At 34.3% G+C, this 26,821-nt stretch overlaps 1 protein-coding gene and 1 long non-coding RNA gene across 2 annotated transcripts in view; both read right to left on the bottom strand.

Moving 5' to 3' along the window:
* FBXL17 (F-box and leucine rich repeat protein 17) overlaps positions 1-26,821 on the bottom strand; it is a 445,268-nt gene that overhangs the window by 243,466 nt on the left and 174,981 nt on the right. The window lies entirely within an intron of this gene.
* On the bottom strand, positions 20,556-24,401 carry LOC111824913. The gene is made up of 2 exons (XR_002827971.1): positions 24,182-24,401; positions 20,556-20,653 (listed from the first exon to the last, which is right to left on the bottom strand). It is a non-coding gene; the product is annotated as an uncharacterized LOC111824913 (long non-coding RNA).

Here is a 26,821-nt window from a genome sequence, read left to right as displayed (position 1 = left end):
TAACCTAAAAGAGGGACTTTAAAGTTCTAGTCCTCATTTTTAATATATTTCTCATTTAGACTTTGCTTCTGACAAGTAAAGATAGAATAAGTAATATTTTTATTACCCCAGATTTTTGTCTTTCTAAACCTTCAAATTTTAGAAAAACAGCAAAACTCAAGAGACATATCAAAATAAATCTCTATGCAATCCTTGACTCTGCTACTGAAATAAATAACATATTTCACACAGGAACAGGAACAATTTTGCAGGTTTAGAACTGCTCCTGTTTTATGTCTATTCTGACACAAACTTCTTGGTTCAAGTTATTTCTGACACCAGTTAAATTATTACTCCCCGGTTACATTAAAAGGTTCCTTGAGCATCTAATGAATCTTAAATAATAAATGTGTTTCCTTGACTATTCACCACTGGAAGGTCTGAATTCTATTATAAATAAACCCATGACTGTTTGGTAATAATATTTTGCTGTAAGAGTGATTTGTGAAAGATGTGCAAGCAGCCCAGGAATTCAGGTACCACAATCACAAATGAAGAGACCCCAGAGTCCTCATTAATAGGATGACTATGAATGATTTAAAATTGTAGTGAGGCAGATGCTCTACGGAAAGACAACTTACATAGCATTATTGGTTTTAATAATGAGAACCCACACCTTTAAAGGAAAACCCTAATAAAGCATTCCATTAGAAAAAAATGTGGTGGGAGGAGGGGAGAAGATACACTCCGTACAAGCTAATCACCACTGTGAATTCCCTTATATTCTCAAAGCAGCAAGAGACCACATTTTCATCAAAATATAAATCCTTACTACAGAGGGAATTTAAGAACATCAGTTGGTAAGAAAGATATAATTATTATAGCATTTGTTATAATCAGGAATACTAATTATTATAGAGATACAGTAATTACGGTTCCATTATAACTTCTAGGTTTCTCTTGTAATTTCTAAACTTATCTCAATAAATGTCCAGGCTAAATTTTAGGGATTTTTTTTTTCATGTAATCATTTAGAGTAACTGGCACACAAATTTACATGTATAATCATATTCAAACTAGTATTCTACTAGAAGTATAATCATGTTTTTCCAAAGAAATATATTTTAGCCCTAGATGGTTTGGCTGGGTGGATAGAGCATTGGCCTGCAGACTGAAAGGTCCTAGGTTCTATTCCAGTCAAGGGTACATACCCGGGTTGTAGGCTCGATCCCCAGCAGGGGGCATCCAGGAGGCAGCCGATCAATGATTCTCTCTCTCTCTCCCTCTGCCTTCCTCTCTGAAATCAATAAAAATATATTTTAAAAAATATATATATTTTATATTAACTTTGACCGAAGGCAGTTACTTTTAAGAAATAAAAAAGGGTATACAATTCACACATAGCTTTGAAAATTCAAAATTATCTCTTACATACAGGTAACAATGATCAAAACAGACTGAAATTTGTCAGTTATAATTAATATTAAATAAAAAACAATGGACAACCCTAAAAATCCTCCTAATATTAACATATTAACCAAAGTGAACACATTACCTAAGACTACTACTTGTATGTTCTCTATGAATGAATAAACTTTTTTCTATATATAATATGTTTGGATATTTATAATAATAAATATCAAAAAATTATATAAATAATTCTCTTTAACAATTACATCAGACAGACTTATGTTTTCTAGTTGATTTGACTGGCAAGTTTAAAAAGTTAAATTTCAGTAGTGTTTCATTTAAGTGAACAGTGATCTACAAAATGCCTTTACTTCATTACTCCTTTTAACAAACACTTAATTTTTTTAATGATGGTGGTTAAAGGACTTATCTGTACCCCCATGGCAGCCTATGTGACCATTATCACAAAATATTTAATTTTACTTTGCCAAGCCTACCTTCTCTCCATAATTCCAAATATGACTAGAACATTTCCATTTGCATTAATTAGTTTACCTCAAACTCAGCACATAAACATGAAACCAAAAGAGAGAGATGTTACATGCATAACAGTATTGTTATAATTGGGGGGGGGGGGATTAGAAATAATTTTAATAAATTTTTCTTTTAAATAGAGAAGTTGAAATGGTTAAGTAAGCTGTGGTGAACACATACCAGAAGCACATTTGGCAGCAATTTAATAATTTCTATGATCATTCTTATGATTCTGGAGGAACATGGAAGCAAACATTGGTGAAACCATACAAGCACTATGATTATAATTTTAAAAGCACCATTGATAAAGGGTTGGAGAAAACATTAAAATTATTAAATTTTTAATTAGTTCAACTTCTCCCAAAATTATGACATTTCTAAAGTAAATTTTACCTCTTCTCTTTCTGTCTGTTCATATATCCAACATTTTTTACATTAAGTTTGGCTCTTTCTTTGAAAGGTCACCCACTAGTACTATGCCTAGGAAAATCGGGCACAACTGTAATTTTAGTGCACTATATTCAAATCTTTCCTAATAGTTTCTGCAATGGGATTCTACCTGTCAATTTAGTCTTATTTACTAACTAGTGGCCCGGTGCATGAAATTCGTGCACAGGGGTTGGGGGGGCGGGGAGTCCCTCAGCCCTGCCTGCACCCAGGGATCAGGCCTAAACCAGCAGTTGGGAATCTCAAAATCCGGGACTGCTGGCTCCTAACTGCTCACCTGCCTGCCTGCCTGATCGCCCCTAACTGCTCCCCCTGCCAGCCTGATCACCCCTAACCACCTCTGCCTGCCGACCTGATCACCCCCAACTGCCCGGCCCTGCCAGCCTAGTCACCCCTCAGTGTCCCCCCGTTGGCCTGGTTGCCCCCAACTGCCCCCCTGCCGGTCTGGTTGCCCCATGCAGCCTGCTGTTCAGTCATTTGGTCGTCCCTCACTAACCCCCTGCCGTCCTGGTCACCCCATGCAGCCTGCTGTTCAGTCATTTGGTCATCTCCCACTAACCCCCCTGCCGGCCTTGTCGCCCCATGCTGCCTGCTGTTCAGTCGTCCTTCTGGTTTTCTCGGTTGTGATGGCCCCTGGCTTTTTATATATTAGGATAGCAATAATAAGCTATTCAAAATTATGAGAAAAATCTAAAGTTTCTACTTTATTTTCTCCACTCATTCATTCAACCTTCTACTCATTCATTCAGAGCACAATTGAACAGCCCATTCTGGAGTATAAATTTTAAATTCCCTGAGGGCAACACTGAATTCCCAGTACCAACTACAGTGTCAGGAATACAGACAGCATGCAGAGATTGATTGGAAGAGATGAAAGAAAAAAATGGAGAGGTGAGGCAATTAGAAGGAAAAGATGGTATTCTGTATGTAGCAAATTAGAAGAAGGTGGGGGAAGGAAGAGGAAAAGAAAACAGAATAAAAGAGTGAAAAAATGCTTAGGCTATGGAATCAAACTCAGCTTCAGTTCTGTGTCTACTAGTTGAAAATCTTGAGTGTATTTAAATTTGATGTTCCCTTTTCCTCATCATTTGAAATGACAGTCCAATGAGTTGGCATCTGTAAAAGGGTAAGCAGAAGTCCAACACATAGTAGGTGCTCAGTAGTACAGGCACCCTATTAATGCCTCACAACACCTTAAAGACTACACTTTTAAATCACTTCTAATGTTCTAATACTACAAATTTAAGCACTGCCAGTAAAATGAGTCTGAACATGGGCTGTCATTATTAGCTGTTTTAAAGATTATTTAGCAAAGCCCAAAGATTTAGCTTCATTTTTTCCAAAAATGACAAAAAACAAGAGCAACTCTTAAGATAAGTCCCATGACTAACAACTCTTGTATTTGTTATATGACTGTAATAGTCCACTGAGGGAAGTTATATGAAAGGCAAAATAAAAACCATTGTATTTATCTCAAAAAGTGAGTTGGAAGAAAATATATAAATATATATGTGGTAAAAAAAAAATAGGAAATATATCAGGGAGCCACAGAATGAATCTTTTTTGTTTAAGAAATCAATTTATAATAAAAAATAATCTCCTCTTAACTTTGTCTCATTTTTAAGTTGTAATTTAATACATAGGTTTCTTTAAACTGGGGTATATTTGTATGTCTACCCATACGTTTTAAAATAGTAAAGAGATGTAATTTTAGAAATAAAAAAAATGCAACTGATTTTTTTCTCAAACCACATAACTGAATTGCAGCCACTTTTTCTGGGATAATGGCAGAGCTCTCTTTCCGAGGAGTGCCTGGCACAGCATAATGAAGAAAAGAAAAAGCGTAATTGTATCTGCAGAGGCACCATAGGGGACTATTTTGTGACAAGAGTAAACACTGGAGGATCTCTATGAAGAAGATTTTAAAATCCTACATATTTGTAAGATGTGTCTTATACTGCGGAATCCACTGATTTCTAGCCCTAATTTCAACATCCTCCTGGCTCCTGAAGTCACCCATAGTTGGCAGTTTCTTCTATAGGAACCCTCAGAGTATGATTCTTTGCCCTCCGCTCTGCTACATGTTGAGCTCCACTATATTTCCTTTTCTTTCTCTTCCTTATTGACAAAAACTGCTATAAATTTGGTATTTAATGATTTTGTATATAAATGATCAAAATATCATCTAACTACATTTTTTATCATAATGTTTTAGATATAAAGTAGTACTGTTACTCTTATGGTCCAAATAAATGCTTTATGATCAGAAATTCTCAGATTTAAAAAGCTTAACAACCACCTATGTAATATATTCCATATTTACTGGAAGCTTCGGAATTTCATTAAAGGACCCTGGGAATATCAATCAAATGGGAGGAGGGACACCTGTGGAAATCATCTTACCAGTGTGTTTCTATAACTGGCTCTTAGCATTTACATGCTATCTGTTAGCACAGATTTGGAGGGAGAAAGCTGGTGCTGGTTCTGAGGGGAGCTGAGACTCCCACAAACCTTTCCCTGATACATCTCCTTCATGTTTAAAGGGATGGTTTCAATGAAGAGTAGGAGTGAATGTGCTATTTTTGTTCCTGGTGATTTTTCCCTGACATTCAAAAGGGCAAGAATTATGCAGGCATCTGGGTTGTTGATGGGAAAAGAGCCATGGCTAACTTCAAACCATGTCTGTAAGAGATTCAGTTCTCCACTAATACCTAAGCATTCATCAATAGTGAAGTGAAGAAATCTAGATTTTTCTACTGTCTATTGTCCTTCACAATTCTTTACGCTCCTAAAATGTCTTTCTAAGTCAACAGCAGGGAACTTAGGCTACATACACATGGAATTTTGAGAACCAGAGACAGAAAGGGAAGAAAGATCTTTATTATAAAAGGTGATATTTGCATCTGGTATTTTCTTTTCTTCTGAATTTTGGATTGGGGGTTTAGGGGGTTGAGGGGTAGAAGAATAAGGTAGCTATTTATTTTCTAATCAATCCCTCTAATCTCTGGAGTAAGGAATATCTCCAAACTCCAAGAAAAATGAATTTTTTTAGATGTGTATTTTAGGAGGTAACATGATGGAGACAAAGAAGTCCTCTTCTTCTCACACCATATAGTCGTCAATGCCTCCAACATAGTTCTTGGTGGGCATGGCAAAGATAAGGGGTAGTTCAATCATCAATAAAGCAATAATGGTTACTATTTCAAAACAGTAGAGAGAAAAAGTAGGATTACTTCTGAAGAATACATTTTACTTAATCTGAAAATGCATATATACATATATGTGTGATGTCTATACGTAAAAGAAAAATATTACAGATAAGTTAAACCTCTTATATTTGGAAATGGGAAGACCCCTTTTTATCTATTTATGAGCTTACCTTTAGAAAAAATTCAAATTACTACTGGTTAATAATTCTTCAATCATTCATTTCCTATAAATAATTCTCATTCATTTTCACAAAAGAAAATAGGCTAATGCATTTTAAGCCTACTGAATATTAAAAAAAAAAGGATTCAAATATCAGATCCAAAACCACTAAGTAGCAGTGATAGCAAGTTTCAGTAACATGTTCCTTGGTGTGCTGTAATCAAGTTTAAACATTGGTATTTCTTGTCCCAAAGTGGGTTGTGACCATAAGAACTAGGCAAGCATTATGAAGGACTATGGTCAAAGAAGTAGCTATAAGAACTACTATAGCCACTCCATGCAAACAAACAATGTAGTCTTTGCACACACCAAAGATATATAAAACTGATCCCTCAGAAGAAAAGTTGATAATGATATTAAACTTGCACTGTGAATAGAGCCCAACCCAGTGAGATTTTAGAGGGCTCAGCAGTCCCAGAAGTTTCTGTGGGTGGTTATTATTAGGACTGTGGTCTAAACTCAGAAGGAACCTCATGTTTCTAAGTTAATCTGAGAAATTGTTTTGTTCGTTACACTTTTTCTTAATATGGAGAAAAAGAAAAATTAACAAATCCAGGATTGTTGTTATTTTGAAATCACTTCTAATCTATTAATTACTTTAAAACTATAACTTAAAATTACATTTATATATAAAGAAAAGGTAACTTTCACTTTAAATTCTAAGTAACTCATTTGGTCAGATAATATCACCCAATCTTTTAAACAAAAGATAATAAAAACTAAAAACTAGAGTTATCAGAAATTCTACATTGTAGCATTGTACAAGTTGCCATTAACTGAAATTCTCCATGAACTAAATACATCTCCTCTATGATAAAAATCATAAGGTTAATAGTGAAACAGGGAAAAATCTTAAAATGCCTGTTATTTTTAAGGAAGGATAATTGCATTCAGTGTAAGCTCTTATAAGTGTCCTTCATTTCATTCTAACGCTATAAAAATTGGTTAATCTGCACATGATATATAGCACCCTAAGGCTGCTTTTTCTCTCCTTTGCATTACTTAGAAAGCTTTTCCCCTGCTCTTTGCCTCCATGTCATGATGTTGTTCCTTATCTCTCTACCACCCACGTTCACAAAATCAAGAATGTCACCCTTAACCTCTTATGTTTTTAAAAATCGATGTGATCACCTGCTGGTAATCTTATGCATGAGAGTAAAGTAGCTGCCACTTTTGAAAAAGCTGCCATAGATGATCACTGCACACTGATGAGAGTATTTAATTATTCCAGAACTTATCACCGCCTAACAATTATCTGCTTTGGAAAATGCACTATACTTGTGAACTACCATTTCTAGTGGGAGTCAGGAAATCAGTTTTCAGATTTACCAGTTTCTGGACAGCTATCTCAGTAGTGCCCCTCTTCCTCCTTATAGTCTAACATGACCACATAGACACTTATTTCATACTTTATTTGCTGAACAAAGTGAAACTTCAAATTATGGGGAAAAAGAGCAGCATCACATTTAACTTTAGGTCGAGTGAAAATTGATTGAGTTGCTAAGAAATACAATCTATGCCTAAACCAGTGATGGCGAACCTTTTGAGCTCGGCATGTCAGCATTTTGAAAAACCCTAACTTAACTCTGGTGCCGTGTCACATATAGAAATTTTTTGATATTTTCAACCATAGTAAAACAAAGACATATTTTTGATATTTATTTTATTTATTTAAATGCCATTTAACAAAGAAAAATCAACCAAAAAAATGAGTTCGCATGTCACCTCTGACATGCGTGTCATAGGTTCGCCATCTAATAGGGGTATACGTCTAAGATAAAAAATCCCACAACTATTAAAACTCAACTGCTTACTACTTGAATTTTAAGTTACTTTGTCTAATTTTTTGAGAATCTTTGTACCTATTATTTGTCACTACCCATAAAAGTTTTCAGTACTAAGATGTTTATAATGCAAAGATAACTTAAAGATGCTAAATCAAAAAAGACAACAAGAATATTGGCAAGATAACATATTATTCAGTAATTTGCCCAAAGTTATTTTAAAAACAGACTCTATCTAATTGGGGAAAAGAATCTTAAGAGCAAAAGTAAAACAAGGTCAAGCAAAGAGAATATGGTTCAGACTACAAACATCAAAATTTATTAGAAAACCTTTACTTCCCATTTTCTCTTTCTCCCTGAAATGTCTGGCTAGTTTTTCATTGGCTTTACTCTAAATATGCATTATCCACAGAAGTTAAGTATAGAGTATAAAAGAGAAAGTATAAAACTCTCAAATTTTTGCCTATCAGTAATTTTGGTGAAGGATCTTGTGTGGGCTTTTGGATTACATGTAGATTTTATGCTTTCCTACTATTCTAATGCCTAGAATAACTGGGACTAGTATCAAACACACAAGCAAACTCCTCTTAAACTGGTCAAAGATAAACCTGATGATAATGCAATAGGAAGAGGGGGCAAAGAGAAGTTATAAACTAGCCACAAAATTTTATTCTTCCTCTCTCTCACTCAGGGCCTTTGCCCTGAGGAACTAAGGAGTCATTCATGCATTTGCTATTTATTTATTGCTGCTTTAGTGTCTGTTTTGTGTGGGGCAACAGAGAGACACTGGAAATACAAAGATAAGTTAAGACTCAGTCCCTGCATTCATGGAACTCAAAATTATACGGGGAAAGGCATGAAATTCTGTGATAACTACTATATGGACAAGGTATGAAAAAAAGGCCACAGGAACAGTGGCAGAGGAGATGAGGTGACCAACTTAAAAGAGAAGACCTGGGCAAGCTTTATGGAGAGGGCCACAGAAGAGCTAGACTTGGGGTAAAAACTGCCTCGGATTTGCTACGTCTTTGGGAAAGAGCATTTATCTTCCTTCAAATGACTTCATTCATCAAGGAATAAACTAGTATTCTCACATGACCACTTCAGAAATCTTTAATACACAGATGAAATAATCTGACTGAAATAAAGAAGCTTCTGGGCATAAAGCAGGCACTTGGAGAACTAAAGTCACTTCAGTGTGTGTGTGTGTGTGTGTGTGTGTGTGTGTGTGTGTGTGTGTGTTGGGGGCGGGACGTGTTTTGCTGTGATTATGTACAATGGTTAAGTAATGAAGAATACTCCTGAGTAAAAGTAGGAAACGCTAAGTAGGGAACAACTTATGTCTATTTAGCACCTGAGATATAGCATTTGCTAATTTTAAAACTCACAGAATTATTGAGTCTATTCTGCCATCTACAAAGTTGAATTCATGGAATTTGACAGCTGTCTTATACCATCCTGGGTTCACAGCCTCTCCAGATTCAGTTTCAATCAACAATTTTTGAGTTTTCATAACTGGGCTGCTGAATTTTGCTGGAGGTAATACAACAATCATGTGGACTGGTGCCAGTACAAATTTATGGTTTCTAAGCTCTCAAAACCACTCAGCAATTCCACATTCTGCTGGTCAGCTCCCTCTGCCACTTCCCACAGCAGCTCTTCCAAATTTCAGCTCCTGTCTTAAGGGCCCCACCCAATTCTTTCCTTGTCTCAAGCTTTTATCTCGGAACTCTTTTAGAGACCATGGAGCATGCACTCCTTTCAACTTATTTTCCTCCACAAACCCTACAAATGTTTAATTAGCATCTACCCTCTGTTCTCAGACCTAGAGGATATCTATCTCTCCTCCTCAAGGTTAATTCTTCCTGACATTCCTTATTCCCAGCCACGCCCCTTGAATTCCTCTTATACCTCCCTCCTAGAATTTCCCTCTCCTTTCACTTACATCTTCTCTTTCTCCTTCCTCCTTTGACTTGGCCTCTAAACCTGTTCAAGTCTCACCCACCTTAAAAAAAAGACAACTGAACTCTTCAATCCACTATACTCTGGGGTTTTCCCCCTCCACTTCTTTAATAAAACAGTTTTCACAAAGTCAGCACGATCCTAAATGCTAAATCCAAAGGTCTTTCCTGAGGCCTTCATTTCATAACCATCTCTGAGGCATCTGACACTCCTTGAAATTTTCTCTACCTTTGGTTTCAAGTAACAAAAACTTTTTTTCTGAGTCCTCTTTCTCATTTTCTCTGGGGTTTCAGCTTCTTCTGCCCACCCTCTACCAATGGTGTTCGCTGAGTTGAGACCTGGTCCCTTATGCTCTCGTAATTCTGAGAAAGTGTGTCCATACCCAAGGCTTTAATAGCTGCCATATATTGACATCTCCCTAAACCAGACTCAGATTTCCCTCCCAATTCTACCCTCTAGATTCAACAGCCTAGTAGATATAAACTTAAAGATACCCCACAAAATTAAAGATGACTTACCTTATTCAGTGAATTACATCCAAAGAAACTTGAGCCATCCCTTTGTTCAGTGCCTACATCAAACCAGATGCCAAGATTCTTTAATTCCATCTCCTAACCAATTTTTTTTCAATTTATTTCCCCTAATACCTCCTCCCTATCCCTGCTCTAAGTCTGGGCATCAACATCTTTTGCTGGACTATGCAGATTGTTCCCCTACAACACTTTCCCTTAAATTCCGATCTGGAACTCCTGTTTGTCCTAAAGGGAAATGCGATGATGTCACTCCTTTGCTCAGAGCTCTCTTCAGGTTGGCCCCCATTTACCTCTCTTGTCTCATTCCCTACCCTCCCTGCTGTAGTAACAATGAACTACCTCTATTCCTCCACACATGCCTAGTTCTGCCTGCCCAGAACGGCTTCTTTACCTGGCAAATGGCTCATCTACTTGACAAATTCCACTCATCTTCCAGGTGTCAGGTTGAGTGTTCCTACCTTTTCATATAAGCCATCCTTGTATTCCCTCCCCTGACCTACTACCTGTGACACACACACAGACCTGGCAGTTTCTCACATTTCTTTTCTTTTGTCAGAACAACTGCTATGACTCTCTAGACCTTTCCACACTATATTCTGATTTGTTGTAATGTCTGTGTGCTTGCTATCCTGTGAGCAGGGCCATGAAAGGTTTTCCTTGCTTTGTAACCTCAGGACCTCAAACCTCACTCAAGCCATTATAGGGGCCAAATCAATTTTTTTTCCAATGATAAAAGGGCATTGGTCTTTCTCTTTCTAGTCACCTTTCTCTTTCCATACACTTATAAAATTTTTTTTCCTATCCTCACCCAAAGATATGTTTATTGGTTTTTAGAGAGAAATTAAGAAATATTGGTTGCCTTCCATACATGGCCCAACCGGGATCAAACCCACAACCTAGGTATGGGAATCGAGCCCGCAACCTTTTGGAGTACAGGATGATGCTCCCACCAACTGAGCCCTCCAGCCAGGCCAAATTCTATTTCTAAAAACAGATCTAATCAGGTTACAGCCCTAGTTAATCTGAAGAAAATAAGGAATCTCTGAAGGTCTTTACAAAAACTTCAAGATGGCACCCAAGTAACTACATGAACTACTCAAACATTGTTTGCTTCTCCATAATCACTTTCTACTCTTTCATCTAAGATTATGTGTTCTTTTATGCCTCCAGGCCTACACACATGGGTACTGCGTTCCACCAGGGTCCACGTGGGAAAATCTCCCTCATTCTGTATGACATTCCACCTCCATAAAGCACTTCGCGTCCAGGCCTCCCACCTCTAGGAAGCATTTCGGACTCCAGCACTCTCACCCCAGGCTGAGCTGACTCACCTGCCCAATGGTGTAGCTCTAATATAACTTTACATTTTTACTTCATGCACTTTCATTATTTCTTTAAAAGTTTGTTTCTCCTATTAAAATGTGAATTCCTTCAGAGTTGGGACTATTACACTTACCTTTAAATCCCTGGCATATAAAAGCCTACGTTAAAAGTGCTAGCAGGGTGTGTAATACGACAAGCATATACAAACACAATAATACAAAGTGGGCATTAATTCTAACCCACTTTAATTGGCATTAATTTGTCTACATTTAAAATATTCTCTTCCTCTTGTCTTATCATTTTTGCACTGGTGCTTTAGAAACTACAAGAGGCTACACTTTAATTATAATTACTTTGAATTCAATGTTTTGCTTCCCCTATCATCTTTTTTTGCAAACAGTAATTTTTCAAAGACTGTTTTGGGAATTTTTCCCACTCTACTTCCGGCAAAAGGAGATTCTGAAAAGGTGTTTAATGAGCTAAATCTGTACAGACCCAAAATGATACAAATGATACAGTAAATGGTAAATCAGTTGGGCTTGAATTTCTAGATGCTCCTACTCAAAACAGCAGTGCACTGGCACCACAAGGGCCCCTCTGCCCAACACTGCCGTTTGTTTACAAACGAATATCAATTTTCTGAACTGTTTTTACCCCTGGAGCCTACATAAGTAATACTAATAAATAATACTAGTCATTGTGTTCAAAAACTAATTGGAAACAGAAATTGGAAACAGAAAAAAAACATAAGAAGAAAAAGATTTCTTTTAAACTGTAAAAAGTCCTTACATGATGAATTTCAATGCTTAAACAATAAATTTATGACGTACCATCGGGTAGGATTATTAAGATAATAAATATGTTCTTCAACAAATGAATGTGGGCTAATAATGTATTTTATCAGAAGAACAGTATTCACATATACATTTTAAAACAAACAGACATGCTATTGCTGTATTTATTCATTGCTGCAGTATTTTATAAAGAATCTGAACCCAGTGCAACTCCAGGCATCTGTTTATGTCCACACTTCATACAATGAAGTAGTCTCCTGACTCTACCCTGCTCTCTCCTGCTCTGCCTTTACCAACATCAACATCTAAAATAACTCCATTCTCATTTATTTATGTGACTGTTTAAGTATATTTTGAAGCCCAGGACACTCTAACAAAGTCACTAAAACAAATCTTCACTGACCCCCTTAAATGAAGTGAAGGTGTTTCTACTGGTCTCCTGTTACTTTGCATTCCTTCATGGGGGAAAAAAAGAAGTGCGGCTGCTTTCTTAGATGGGTACTCATCCTGCCTGTGAGAGCTTCTGCAATTTTTCTCCATGTGAATGTTGGAGAAGACTTCATTTTGGCAGAAAAAATACAACTCACATGCTTAATTCTTTAATTTATGTCCCAGGAAACAGATAAAGAGATCTTGATTTTTAAGAAACCTGAGCTAATGGAAAGAACTTATGATTTAAAAATTATAGAGAGATGTTACAACATTTCTTCATCTACAGCTATTAAAAAGTAGAAAGCAACCAATGTTTCTAACCCGATAGCAGAACTAAGGATGCCTGATAACCCTGGAAACCTTTCTTTGGTTCTATCATTCTTTGCTATTTCCGACACACTTAGACCAAATTAAAAAGAATCAAAGTTAAATGAAAGTTTCTTAAATTTGAACCATTTCTCAAACAAAGTAGGAAACTGTCTACGGCATCAGATTGCTGTAATCTAGCACATTCAGTTTTACTCTAATGCCCTCTAAGAGTCAATGTAGTACGTGTTTTTAGGGAAAGTGATTCTTTTATTTTAAAGATTGTATTTCTCTAAGAAAATCAAATTTTTACAAAGAATGTTTTTTGTTGTTGCTAATAAATGGGAGACATAACATGTATTAGCTAAGAATAAACTATTCTTGTAGAGTTTATTGATTAGAACAATCCAGCCTTTTTCATTGAGTTAATGTGTTGCTTTTTCATTTTTTGATGAGTTAGTCTTACTTATATTTTTATGATTTCTTTATATCCAATAAAATAAGTATTATTTTGTTTTCGTTTCAGATGTAGAGCATAGTGGTTAGAAAACCATATACTTAAAGTGTTCCCTCCAATATTGCAGTACCCACCTGGCACCATTCATAGTTATTACAATACTATCAACTATATTCCCTTTGCTGTACTTTACATCCCAATGACTATCTGGAGGAAGGTGATTCTTAAAAGGTGTTTATTGAGCTAATCCTATATGAACCTAAAATGATGTGATAAATGTTAAATCATTTGGGCTTATATTTATGTCCTTTCGTGAACCAGTACAACTATACTAGAAATTATTTCTAACATAAAAATGCCCTCATTTAGTCATTTATCAACTGAAGAAAGCAATTTCCCACAGCAAAAAAAATAAAAAATTGGATATAAGAATAAAATTATATTAAAATGCCATAATAACACAGATTTGGCAACTTGCCAAGGGTAGATATAGACTTTTGCAGATTTTTCTTTCAAAGATATACCAATCATTCCAACATTTCTAATCACTTGATAGTCAACTGCTGTAGGCAAAAAACTGTACCTAGTAATTCTGTACTGCCAATATATTTTAAACTATTCCATAAATATTGCTTATATTGTGTGTCTTGTAGATTTTGCATACTTTTTCTTATCAGAAACTTCTTTAACACATATAATCTACTGAAATTCTCCAACTAAATTAAATCATAATAGGAATGAAACTGACAAAATCTTTTAGTTGGCCTATGGTAGCTGGAGAAACTAGTAAAATGGAGCTCATGACTCTGAATCTCCATATATATTGAAAATAAACATGTTTAATATCCAAGTAATTTATTGAGACTCACAGACGGATAATTTTGCAAACTTTTTTATATTTAATAATGCAAATGCAATAGAGAAGCATAACATTTTAAATGTATTCTTTTAGAATTATGCAGCTTTAATCCAAACCCATCAGAACCAATAAATTAATGGCTTTAGAGAAAACAGTTGCTTTATTAATCTAGTTTATGGCACTTGCCAATAATGAATTGAGGAACATACTTAGTGATTTTAAATGTATGCATGAAGTTTACTTAACACATCATTTTCTACTTCTGTCATTGTGAATTAAGAAGTACTTGTAGAATAAAAACATCAAGAACAAAATAATTAACTTAATAACAAAAGCAAATGAGTAGGGATCATGTGGCAAAATTCAGAACTCTATTCTTCACTACACCAACATCTCAGACCCCTTTCTCAGAACTGTTAAGAGCTAGACCGAACTCAGTTTGTGTAATCCAACATCAGATAGGTCAACACAAGTTCCACTGTATCTCCCCACCAAACTAAACACATGCTAACTCATCAATTTCCTTCATTTACTTTCACAAATGTTAAGAAAGTGTCTCACAATGTATATTACTGTGGGGGAGTCAAGGATATAAAACAGATGATATGTTTAGCCCCAGTTCTGCAAATAAAGAAAGTGGATTATCGGGTAAAGATAATTATTCTATACAACAGGGAGGTGAGTTTTCAACAGTTATTTGAAATCAGAACTTCTGGTGCCTCGGTGAGTTTCCAAAGGCCGTTTTTAAAGGATGGAAAAAGAACCCTTACAGAATATAGCACTACATCTCTGTTGTCTAAAAAAATAAATCTTTACAATTCAGAAACAATCACTTATCAAGACAGAGAAATGCACAGAATTATGCACAGGCTATTAAACCTCTTATCACCAAAGTAACTATCCTAAAATTTGAATTAACTTATCACCTCTTTGGCACAAAAATATTTGTAAATCCCCATATTTAAATGAGGATTGTTTTAATTCATGGCCTCTAAAATTACTCTGGGGTAACTTCCTATTTCATTATCACTGTAAAGGGACATAATGGGAGTTTCTCCCTCCTAACGCAGGTCCTAGTATGCCATGACTCATGCCCTCATCTAAGAGGTAGGAATTAACCTCACTGTTTTAGATGAATTTTAGGGAAATAAGATTCGGACTCTTCCTTGAGTTTAATAAACCAAGGCTTTTGAGTTGCAATGACCTGGTTTTTAAGCTTCAAAAGTCTTAAAGACTTAGGCCATCAGGGTGATGCCATCAACCAAAGATCTAGAAGACTTTTGGAGAGTCAGTCACTCCTCTCACCTCCAAAACTATCTAAAATTCCCCAAGAGAAGATATAAATTCAGAAAACCTGTGTCCTGGGGTGGACACACTGGTAGTGAAAGCTGGAAACCAGGCAAATTCAAGCAGAAAAAGATCATGAAATCTTGTCAAAGACCAGAAAAACAATAAGAACTCAGGTTTGTCATATCCAGCATGAAGTTGGAACAGAATAAAATTCTGCTAATGCAGCAGCACCCTCCTCTCTTACCTGCTACACCCCCTCTTTTCCACCATAGACAGTCAATTAAAAGTATTTTGTTAAGAGAAAATTGGCAGGAACATAATTTTGATTACCTTTCTTCACAGAAAAATGGAAAAAATTACAATTCTTTCCAAAATTAAAATGTAAATATGCATTAATTTATCAAATTATATCTTACATTTATTTTTATAGAGATTTTATAGATACTCATCTTTGGGGGTAATTGAACTATTTACATGTTTTAAAGGCTTACTCTGTTTTTATGTAATATATATATATATATATATATATATATATATATATACATTTTTATATAACTTTTATTAATGTGTCATTATAGTGCAGTTATTTTAGAGTTTTTTTCTCCATTTTAAAAGAACTTTCCATAAAATAAAATCTATGACCATGGTTTTAATTTCCCTTTAAAGGACCTTTCTGTTTTGTTCATTTTGTGTCTTCTTGAAATGTAATTAAATTTTTAAAAGTAATATTAAATAATTCAGCAACTCAAATTCAAATAAGTGCTTTCAATATTAATAAAATGATTAAGGTTCATTGGTGTCACGATAGTGAATCAAATAGAGAGAATAATTGTAATATATTTACTTTCACATAAATGACTAAGACATTATTTGACATACAGACACTTTCCTATAAAATAATCACTGAAATTTCTTATTGAAAAGTAAAAGAAAAAAAGATGTAGAGAAAATGTATAAAGTTCACCACCAGCTGGAGGAGCACTTTTAAAAATAAAAAAGTTTCTTTTAAACTCACATTAGAAGAATTTGATATGGATGACAGCTAAATAAAAGGTAAAACCTTAAGGTTAGCCTTGATTCCATCTAAAATTATTAATATATATTTTAGAAAATAAAAGCACTTGATTTGTTTTTCAAATTAAGAAGTGATACAGGGCATTTTTATGAAAGTGGGAAATAATTTTTAGATACAATAAATGTAAATATCAATCCACATATTCATTTTCCATAGGATGGTGTGATTATGCTACTGGAATAAGCCATGGAGAGAAGAGCAAATTAATTTATTTTAATGACTCAATTTCTTATAGAACATAGTTCTAAATATCAATTGCCTTCACTATATATTTTATAATTTAGAAACAGTCAATATCAAGACCAAGTAGTTTAAGATCTATCTGAGGAAATAATCAAAGAGATGAAAAATATGATGAAAAGGTAATGAGATAATAAGTAGGAGTTAAATATAAGAAAACAACATATATGTAATCAGAACACACAGCATATGAGTAAGTTAAAATTTCCAAAGAGATAATGGCAAAGATTATTGAGAACTGATGAAAACCAATCTGCAGATCTGAAGAGTCCAATAAGTTACACGCATAATAAAAAGAAATTCACACCTCACTCAACACATCATAAAACCACATTATATTAAGATAAAGAGATGTTATAATCTGCCTGAAAGTAAAGACTGATCATCTATAAAGAAATATCAATTAGACTCACAATAACTTTTTAACTGCAATAAACAATGCTAAAAGACACTAAAACATCTTCATTGGCAGGAAAGAAACTAACTTATAAACCATAATTTCATACTCAGTCACACTGTCTCCCAAAAGAATAAAGTAACAGCATACTCAAAAGAACAAAAACAGAATGAGCCTCTCACTAAAGGATATTATAATGAACACCATGGAGGAGGAAGGAAAAATGATCTCAGATGTAAGGACAGAAATGAAAGAAGAAATGGTAAACAAAAATACTCATAAGGTATATGGGTAAACCTAAATAAACATCAATTGTATAAAACAATAATAATTACTAATGGGAAAGAGGAAAGGTAAGTTTGACAAAAAAAAAATACATATTAATTACCTTTATATTCTGTTAAGTATGTATATTAAAATAGTGAGGTAACTATTAAAAGAACCAACACAGAGCACATAACTTCCAAATAGATTTTAAAAAAAATGCTAGTGAATCCAAAAGAAGGTAAGAGAAAATGGGAGAGGAGCGGGGAAGTTAGGAGAGTTAAATAAATTTAAAAAATAATAACTTGGTTCAAAAAATCCAATGTTAGAAATCACATAAATGCAAATGGATTGAACTCTGCAGCTAATATTAAACTCTTTAAAAGAAAGCCAATGTGCTATATTAATATCAAACAAAAGACATGTGAAGTCAAAAGCATTAATAGAGAAAAAGGTCATGACAGAATAATAAAACATTCTCAACAGAAAAATACAGAAATTCTAAACTTGTAAGAATCTAATAAAGTGGCCTAAAGCAAGAAGAGATATATAACAATTAAGAAACAAAACTGTTAGCATTTACAAATGTTGTGATTGTCTATGTAGAAAACCCCAAAGAATCTACAACTAAATTAATAAGAGAATAACAAAGTTGTCAGATACAAAAATTAACATTAAAAAGTTACATTTCTACATACCAGCAAAAGTTAGAAAAATATTTTTGAAATATCACTTACAATAGAAATACCATGTCTAAGAATATTTAACAAAATATGTACTATCTCTTGCTGAGGAAAATTATGAAATTGTAAGACATTTTAAAAAGGCTTAAATAAATTGAAAAGCATGCTATCTAATCTGGGAAATGCAAATTAAAACTACAATGAGATTTCTTGAGTAATAATGATGAAGGAGGTTTCACAAGCATCTGTGAGAATATGGGACAAAGGGATGCTCATCCACTGCTGTTTTGAGTATAAATTTATTTGACTACTTTGGAAAAGTTTGGCATTTTACGACTGTTCCAATCCTAGGTCTATGCCCTCAAAAACCTTTTGTGCATGTGCTTGAGACATATGTATAAAGAACAGTCAGCCCAGCCAGTGTAGCTCAGTCGGTTGAACATTATCCCATGCACCAAATGGTCAATCGTTTAATTCCTGGTCAGCACACATGCCTAGATTGCAGGCCTGACTCCCAGTAGAGGGTGAGAAGAGGCAGCCAATTGATATTTCTCTCTCTCTCTCTCAAAATCGATCTATATATATATATATATATATATATATATATATATATATATATATTTCGACCGACCAGGAGTTCAATGGTTCACTATGACGTGCGCTGACCACCAGGGGGTGGTGCGAAATGAAGGCAGGCCCCGGCAGCAGCCGGCAGCCACTAGGGACCCTACACATGCACTATTTTGTGCACTGGGCCTCTAGTAAAAACATATTTTTTAAAAAAGAATAGTCATATCAACAGCTCATAATAACCAAAAACTGAAAACAAACCAAATATAATACAGAAAAGATAAATAAATGCATCCAAAGATTACAGATTAATACCTCATAAAGGTCTCAAAGGGTACTAGTACAACAGGTCAATGAGTTGATCCTCAACATTATCATATATAATTCTGATGGCAGCCACCAAATGGTGCTATTGGTGATGGGGAAAATATAGAATATTGAGCCAAATAAAAATAGGTCACAACAATATCATTATTACCTATGCAATGCTAACTTTGTGTCAGTCACTGTGCTGTTAAGACAGTATCACTCCTCATGATTCCTGAGCAAAGCAGGGTTTCGCACTTTCCTCATGATAAAACCAAGACTTGGGTCACTTTGTCAAGGCTGCACAGTACATGGCAAATGCTATGGTTCTACTTGTGTGACTTGCAAACCTGTTCTCTTCCCACTACTATTTTGTGGCACATAACATAGTGTAGCTTATAGTATGACAGTGATTGATATACATATCTGATTCAATTCCCTGTAAATTCCCTGAGGGTAGGAACTATATCTGACTTGTCCTTATGGCCTTCAAAGTAAAAATACCTTCAATTTTAAAAATACCTGAATTATGTATGGAGTAAACCCTTTAATTTCTCTAGCCTTTTCATATGCATGATATCATTTAAACCTCCTAAGGAATTATCTGTGGGAGGTGTGTCAGAAACATAATGAAATAAAGGACTGCTGAGTCTGATGACATAGGCTCAAATCAACCATGTCACCACCATGCAGAATGGAGCTGAGCCTTGGGTAAGTCATTTAACAATGTACATACTATGGGCTTTTATGGAGGAAAAGGAGACTTTTATTAAAGTCAAAATAGCACAACTAAATAAATGATCAAACATCTTTACATATAAACATTAAGATAAACTGCCATTTGAAGAATGACTTAGCTACCAATTTTTTCCTTCAAAGATAGTTTCTAACTGGTACTCGATTTCTCATTATTTTGATGTCTCACCCATTTATATTCCTCGGTCTCCACTTTTACGTGTGTTAAGCATGTGTTAAGCATAAAAGAGCTGGGCTCAAGTCCTAGCTTCATTTGCTACCTTAGACACATGAATCTCTTTAGACAGTCCATGACAGTGGCTGCAGCTTAGCATTCCAAACACCAACCCTCATATCGCAGCCCAAACTCTATACTTTCTGGAAGTCACATCCATTCCTTTTCATACTAAGTTCAAGTTCATTATCCATTACTTTATTATGAATAGGAAAGATTGGCCCTAACTTTAAGATAGCCTACGTTCTCTAAGAGTTTTCTTATGTACCATGTGGCTCATGTTTTAAAAATATTCCTTTTTACCTTGATTTTTTTTTCCTGCTCCTAAGTCCAAGGTATTAGAGAGAGAAAACCATTGACAGAGAATTCTTGGGAGATTTCCCTGGATCCTATGCCCCTTAACTTTCAATCTTGTATAGAGTTAGGGATCTGATACTTACTTGGTTGTTTTTAACTTTTAATTTTGAAAATTTCCCCAAACATACTGAAAAGAAAAACAAAAAGAAAGGTATACCTGTAAACCTTTTACATAGATTTAATAATTGTTAATATTTCACCACATTTGCTGTATTGCTGTCCAAAACACATTGTTTTTCTTTGCAGAATCATCTGAAAATAAGTTTCAAACATATAATTTTTAATAAATACTTAAAAATATATTTCCTAAGAACTAGAACATCTTCCTATTAAGTCACAACATTACTATTATACCCAAGAAATTTAATTTTGATACATTTTTCTCTTATACAATCTCCACTTGTCCCAATATGTTCTTAATACCTTTTTGCCCCCTGTCCAATGAAGGATCATGCATTCCATTTAATTGTCATGGTCCTTTAACCTTTGCTTTGCTTCTCATCATATTGACATATTTTAAGATTCCACATCAATTGTCTTTTTTTTTTAAATATATTTTATTACAGAGAGCAAGGGAGAGGAATAGAGAGTTAGAAACATCGATGAGAGAGAAACATCGACCAGCTGCCTCCTGCACACCTCCTACTGGGGATGTGCCCGCAACCAAGGTACATGTCCTTGACCGGAATCGAACCTGGGACCCTTCAGTCCATAGGCCGACGCTCTATCCACTGAGCCAAAGCAGTTAGGGCCAATTGTCTTATAGGATGTCCCATAATCTCCATGTGACTGATTACTGCTTTGTAATTAAATTCATAGTAAGCTTTTTCTTTGACAATAAGACTATAGGAGATGCTGTAATATCCACAGGATCACATCTGAAGACACATAATGTCCATTTTCCCCATTATTGATGGTAATGATTGATCACTTGATTGAGGTGATGTCTGCTGGATTTCACCATAGTAAAGGTAGTTTTTGCCCTTCACAATCAATAATCTGTGATGTTACAAAACTATCTTTTCCCCAACAACTTTCCATACAATAGTTTTATTTTAGCATATTGATGAATCTGACAACCTTAGTTTTTATGTAGGCCCCTCATTCCTTATGGCTGCTATATTAACCAAACTTGCCCTTCTCTGGTTGCTTGATTAAATAACATACCATAGGTTCTTTTGTGAGGCCTATAATTTTGGCATAATAGTTTGCTGAAGTCCTCAGTGTAGAATCCTTTGTTTTTCCTTTCTAAATCTTTGAACTTTCTTCAAATGAGAGCATCAAGTATCGTAATTTACATACTAGTTGTCTCAAAACTCATATTGGACAAACTCTAGTCTATCTGCTTGCTTTACTTACTATAAAAAGGACAAAGAGTCATCCAAATATAAGCAGAACTAAACTAAGCCCTTCAAACTTGAGCCCATCTGTCTCATTGGTTAATAAGAAAATTCTCTTTGCTTCACTAAATTACAAGACAACCTGTCAATCAAACTCTTCAGCTTGTCTCCTAAAAGATTTGTACCAGGTTGTCTGTCATATCTCCAGAGTTCTGAATTTGCTGTGGATCTTACTTCATCAGCTCTAATGAAGCAAGCTACACAGGAAGGTGAGATAAGGTTTCTATCAAAATCTTAATTCCCAAATCAGAAGTCAAGAGGGCAATCCTAGGAAGAACAGCCATCTATAGACACCTAGAAGAAAGTTTACTTAGACAGATAATTACAATAGTGGAACTTTTTGAGAATGTAACTATGACCTAGCCTCCAATGTTACCCATAAAAATCAAAACCAATCTATTTTACAAAACAGAAAGGCACTTTAAATAAGGATACCTATGTTTTTCACATTTTTTCCTCTGTGAAAAACCTGGCAGAATTTTAAAATAAGTGATCCAGAGATAAGCAATATGCATTAATTCCTACAATAATGAAGACAATATGCTCCAATGACAGTGTTTATTCTTTGGACCTTAATGTTAAAGGTTAAAAAAAAAGGACTTAAATGCTACATTTTTCCACAGGGAAGCCTAAATGGCCCGCAGAAACCACAATGAGCAAGAAATTCTACTCTCAACTTTGCCACTGTGATCAATTTATCTATAAAAAAAAAGATTAGACTTTGAGTTCTACAGATTTTATATTCAAGGTCATCCATGAACCTGAATATATAGGGGACTAAGATATAAAAAAAATAAGTAGATACCAAAATAAAATAACTTCTTGCAATCCCCCAAAGATTTAACCAGAAGCACAAGATTTAAAAAGCTAACAAAACTTAGTAATCAAGACAATTTAGTGCAATATATTAAAGAATAAAAATTAATGAACAAATCAATGATAAACAAAACATAAATTTTAAACAAAGATGGGTCATTCCTCTTTGTTTTATGACCCTGCATTATTGTACAACAGGCACCACCATTTCCATCAGCGGGCAGCTACCTCCCAGGCCATGAGTCTGTTCGCCAACAGGGTTTATTGGTGCTGATAATAGTGTCCAACAGAGTGGTTGATGTGCTTTATATATCATATTTTTTAACTATAGACTTTTATTTTTTTCTATTTGATACAGAATATGAGAGGAGATTTTAATAAGTAGATACAAGAACACACATTTTAAAATTTTTGCCTCAGGCTATAATATGGCTCAGCAGGGCAATAGATGTAAGGATTCATTCATTCAGTGGGTAAAGCACTGAAATGCTGAAAACTAAATACCTCTAATCCAGGAGAGCTTTCAGTCTCATAGAAATGAAAAGTCAGTTTTAAAAACAAGTGAAGTAAAGTGCAAAGAACCATAGAGAAAACCAAAATGCTGAAATTCAAGATCAGAGCCTCCTCAGTTGGGGGAAATGAGAATTAGGAAAAGACACCTCCCCGCCCCCTGAAGTAATATACGGTGCCAGGTTTAGCAAATGAAAATACAAACATTGCATGGATATACAAGGGTGAGCAAAAGTAGGTTTACCGTTGTGAGGACATGAAACAGAGTTTATTCTTACATTGTTATTTATTAATTATTTCTTATTTTCCATATGAACAACTGTGAATCAACTTTTGCCCACCCCTGTATTTATACTAAAAAGCATCTGTTGTTTTTATCTAAAATTCAAATTGAACTGGGTGTGCTGTATTTTACTTGGCAATCCTAAAGTGGTAGATAGCATGTATGTTGAATCATTAAATATGGATCTACATAAGAAATTTTTATTTTCCTCTTTTGAAACTCTGATTCAACAAATTGAAAGCATTATGATACAAGGCACTTAACTGAATTCAAATTCAACTATGGCACCAACTAGCTGGATAACACTGTATAAGTTATTTCTGTGAACTTCTGTTTGTCCACCCAGTGTAATGATATTATTTGTCCTACAATCCTTGCAGAGTTGGTAGGCTCAAGAAATCTAATATTTCTGAAAATGCCTTATGAGGTGTAAGTATTAGTGAAATAAGAATTTAAGATCAAGCAATGTTTTATTGTGAAAGCCACCATCTATACTGCTGATCAAAAAGGTGGTAATACCACAGTTCCATGAAACTATTGGTCCAAGAACCATGGCATCTACGACTAAGAGTGAGGAAATTTCACTGGAAAATATCAAGGACTAGCTTGCCTTCTTGAATACAAAGCTTTATTCAAAGTTTACCCTCTGATAAAGGGTAAAATTCATAAGAACACTCATTTCCACTGTTGTCAGGACTGTCTACAGATGATTAATTATTGTGTAAAGTGTGTTTAAGAACTATTTTTTAAAAACCCAACATGCTCAAACACCTTTAACCTGGATATCTTGGGTGTCCAGGGCCCAGTCAACTTGTAAAATTTTCTCCTTGCAGGCAGAGTTTCCTTCTCCAGGCTGTGTAAGAATTCCCAAATCTATGAAGGCTGAGAGAGGCAAGGAAGCTGCAGAAGAAAAGCTTGCATGTAGCAGAGTTTGGTTCACGAGGTGTAAGGAAAACAGCAATCTCCATAACATAAAAGTGCAAGGTGAAGAAGGAAGTGCTGATGTAGAAGCTTTAGCAAGTTGTCCAGAAGATCTAGCTAATATAATTAATGATGTAGCTTCAATAAACAACATATTTTCAATGTAGATAAAACAGCCTTATTTTGGAAGAAGATCTAGGACTTTCATAACTAGACAGGAGACCGGTAGTCAACACCTGTCTTCCAAGTTTCAAAGGACAGGCTGACACTTTTATTGGAAGATAATGCAGCTGGTGACTTTAAGTTGAAGCCATGCTCATTTACCATTCTGAAAAATCATAAAGCCCTTAAGAAGTAAGCTAAATCTACTCTGTCTAAGCTATATAAATGGAACAACAAAGCCTGGATAATAGGACACCTGTTCACAACATGGTCTACTGAATATATTAAGCACACTGTTGAGACCTACTGCTCATAAAAAAATAAAAAATAAAAAAAGATTTATTTCAAAATGCTGCTGACAATGCACCTGGTCACCCAAAAGTACTGATAAAGATGTACAACAAGATTAAATGTTGTTTTGATGCAACCCATGGATCCAAGGGTAATTTTGACTCAAGTCTTATCATTTAACAAATGCATTTCTTAAGGCTATAGCTGCCACAGAAGTAGTAATTCCACTCTTGGATTTGAGCAAAGTAAATTGAAAACCTTCTTGGAAAAAATTACCATTCTAGATGCCAGTAAGTACATTCATGATGTATGGGAAGAGGTCAAAATGTCAACATTAACAGAAATTTGGAAAAAGTTGATCCCAACCCTCATGGATGACATTGTGAGATTCAACAGTTCAGTAGAGGAAGTAACTGAAGATATGATGGAAACAGCAAGAGAACTGAAATCCTGTATTTAATTAAGGTATGTGCAGATATGATACTATTGCACACTTAACAGATTACAGTATAGTGTAAACATAACTTTTATATGCACTGAAAACCAAAACATTTGTGTGACTTGCTATTTCGATATTCACTTAATTGAGGTATTCTGGAACCAAACCAAAAATATCTCTCAGGTATGCCTGTATTTATTAACCTTTTTGTACCCAGCACCTAGCACAGTGTCAGAATATCAGACGCTATATATATATATATATATATATATATATATATATATATATATATATTTGAGTTCATAAAATTAATGAGAGGATGAAATCCTCTATATAATATAAAATGCAAACATATTCAACCTAGAAACAAAATCTCTGTACTTGGTTCAACAAATAATTTCTGTAGAAATGTGCATTAATGTAAATCTAGTTGCAAAATCCTACTTATATATCCTGGACATAGTATATTGAAGTACAAAAAATAATAGTTGTCTTTTTCACAATTTAAGGGTTTAAAATATCTGGAGTAGAGAAAGTATCAAAGCTTGCTGACATTTTAGCATTCTACTCTGAATCAATACCTATTGTTTATTTTTCCGTAATTAAATTATAAATGGGTTATTATAAAAACACTTATACCAATAAGTTTTCATAAAAACAAGTTTGAGGAATCATCTAATCGTTCCATCTAAAATAGAGTTTTTAAAAAAATAACTTCTAGTTTTACATATCAAATAAAAAACAAAAAAATAGCAGCAATCATACTCCTGTACTAAGAATAATAATATGATTTTAATGTGTATAATTAACTCTTTTGCATGCAGACACTAAAAGAATATTAAAATAGTGAGGATAGTATAATTAGTAATACAAAGCACTAAACAATAATCTTTTAAAATTAAATTATAAAATTTTATTTTTAATCATTGAAAATATTTTTTATTCAAATTAAAAAACAAAAGTTTCAATGAATCTATTTTATATAATGAATCAAAACAAAATTATATCTAGCTGTCAGATATGCAAATTTCCACCATTTCATAATATAACTCATGTATTATTTGATTTTTCATCTCATGTACTCCTATGATTAACACTAAACAAACTGGAAAAACAGTAAGTGAGGACAACATACAAATGTGAAGTGATTAGGGAAAATTCTTTTAAATCATTAAATGAAGGGGGAAGGGCTTTTATTCCCCAAAGACTTTTCCATGCCAAGTAATTCATGTCGTTGTATAACACAGATTTATTATAATATATCCTGTCAATAAACATTTTACAATTCTAAATCACTACTAATGTATGGTTTACATAGATCTAGTCGTGGAAACATGACAAAGTTCGGTTTTTTTAAGAGAAAATGAAAAATATCTAATTCAAACCTTTTTTATTTGAAAAGATCATGTTTGCTGTGTTCTATGAAGACTCAATAACAAGTGAATTCAACATTTTTCTTAAAAAAAAACACTAAAAGCTGTAGATGAATTATTAGTTTTAGTATATTATATACAAAATAAATTACATAACAACACTATTTGAAAAGAGCCATATTTTAACAGGCTGCTTAAGAAAAAGATAAGAAAACCCTGAAAGCC

Source organism: Myotis lucifugus, unplaced genomic scaffold, assembly GCF_000147115.1.
Source record: "Myotis lucifugus unplaced genomic scaffold, Myoluc2.0 scaffold_0, whole genome shotgun sequence".
NCBI classification, from domain to species: domain Eukaryota; kingdom Metazoa; phylum Chordata; class Mammalia; order Chiroptera; family Vespertilionidae; genus Myotis; species Myotis lucifugus.
The sequence above is the reverse complement of the archived record's forward strand: the minus strand, read 5'-3'. Positions and strand labels throughout refer to the sequence as shown.